The sequence below is a fragment of the Eptatretus burgeri genome, chromosome 1, assembly GCF_056783735.1.
Source record: "Eptatretus burgeri isolate ZD-2024b chromosome 1, Ebu_testis_v1, whole genome shotgun sequence".
In the NCBI taxonomy this organism is placed as follows: domain Eukaryota; kingdom Metazoa; phylum Chordata; class Myxini; order Myxiniformes; family Myxinidae; genus Eptatretus; species Eptatretus burgeri.
The window spans coordinates 70,683,462-70,685,856 of record NC_140961.1 but is presented as its reverse complement, the minus strand read 5'-3'; positions in this window follow the sequence as shown (position 1 = coordinate 70,685,856).

Sequence of the window (2,395 nt, the reverse complement as noted above, 5' to 3'; positions counted from 1 at the left end):
TGGAATATGATGATCTTGAGTAAGAAGATGATGATGAAGGAGATCGAGACTTCGAATGACACCTGAAAAAAAAGAAAAAGAAAAAAAAAAGAATTATTGTCCAATGCAACTGAAAAATCAACTTCAAAGCCACGAGAAACAGCAAGAAATTCAAGAAAAGTTTCTCAAAACACCATTGATAATTTTGAAACAATTCAATGCAAAAATATTGCAGAAAAAAACAATGTTTCAGAGCTGTTCACAAGATCGACAAGGACACATGAAACTGTGTTCAATATATAATATGCATCAAGAAAGAAAGGGGGTGAGGTGACCCCCTCCCACAGCCCCCCCAAAGAAAATAAAAAAAAAGACTTTCCAAAAATGATTCAAAGACAGTAGAAGCACTCAAACATCTTTGCATTGCATATCAATGGAATGAGCAAAAACAAAAGTTAGGAGCACTTTCATGCCAATGGTGCAAAAATTGCTTTTCTTTCCATTTGCTTCAAGAGGTTCAAATTAAAACATCCAACACTGAGTTTCGCAACAAAGTGGAAGTGATTTTTACTCATGCGAAACAAATAAAAGCAGCAAGGATTGTGGACTTCCAAGCAGACATAAGACCACCTTGGGCAAATGAAAGGGTGAAAACAGTCGAATGTTTGTGAAGTACAACATGTCATTTGATTAAATCAATCAGCAAAGCGATGGGTGGAAAAAAAATTAAAACCTTGTGGTAGTATAAAAGCACCCTTTTCAAGCGTTATGATGGACGTTTGTGGAAATGTACCGATATTCACATTAGTCTCCCTTACATCTGAATTTGCTTTTCAGCCGATCACGCTGTCCGGCAAAACGCAACCGTGCGACCGGGTGGTGTCATTTTGACACATTTGTACAAATAATTTCAACAATCTTACCTCAGATACAGCTGTGAAATCTCGAGAAGAGCAAAACAGATTTGCACAAAATGGTCTCTGGTGATGCACAACATGGCCAAAGATATGCGGATACCCCCTTCAAATTAGTGGATTCGGCTATTTCAGACACACCCATTGCTGACCGGTGTATAAAATCAAGCACACACCCATGCAATCTCCATAGACAAACATTGACAGTCGACTGGGCCGTACTGAAGAGTTCAGTGACTTTCAATGTGGCACTGTCATAGAATGACACCTTTCCAACAAGTCAGTTTGTCAAATTTCTGCCCTGCTGGTGCTGCCCCGGTCAACTGTAAGTGCTGTTATTGTGAAGTGGAAACGTCTCGAAGCAACAACAGCTCAGCCACAAAGTGGTAGGAAGCCACACAAGCTCACATAACAAACGCTGCGTGCTGAATCACAGAGCGCAGATATAGACATAGCGCATCCCGTTAACTCACTAGGCATGAGAGGAAGGTCCGACTGCACGAAGACGAACAAAATAACTGCCTGGGGATCACTATGCTGGTGCCATTGCCTTAGAGGCATGTGGTTTTGTAGAACCACAATATGTAAGTATGTATGTATGTATGTATGTATGTATGTATGTATGTATGTATGTATGTATGTACACACACACACACACACACACACACACACACACACACACACACACACACACACACACACACACACACACACACACACACACACGCAAATACCACACGTCGGGTAGAGAGGGGGAGGGTAGAGAGAGGGAGGGTAGAGAGAGGGAGGGTAGAGAGAGGGAGGGTAGAGAGAGGGAGGGCAGAGAGAGGGAGGGCAGAGAGAGGGAGGGCAGAGAGAGGGAGGGCAGAGAGTGGGAGGGAAGAGAGGGGGAGGGCGGAGAAGCTTGGGGGAGGAGCAAGAAAGGGGGGGGGGGAGGTGGGAGAGTTATGCCTCACCAAACATTGCAATACCGTGGGAGGGAAGGATGGGGGGGTGTGGGGGGGAGAGAAGAAGAGAAAAGAGAGAAGAGAAGAGAAAGAATATGTTGTTCCTCATGGATACAACACACAACACACTGCAATTTTTCAGGAATCAGCAGGTTGGAGTCGGTGTGATTACCAACTTCAGGTATAACTGTGCACAACCCAGAAACCTTGAGTGGCTTTCACGAAGAAACAACATTGGATTGAAATGGACATTTCAGAAATATGTTCACAAACATCATTCTTTACTATCAACAATGGCCGCTTGGAAAGTGGCTTAAGCACTCCTGCAAGCACTCCAATTGAATGGTTGATAAGGAACAGTTGGCCAGGCTGTCGCTGCATACCACAAAGGATCCCTTAAACTTGAAAGCCGGTGTTCACCACGCACGCAGCAGTGAATGAAATAAAATAAATTCAGTCACACCATGACTTCATCCACAAAAGTTACAGCTTAATGCAGAACAACACTGGAGACCACAAAATTCAATCACCCATGAAATAAACCTTGCAGAAAAT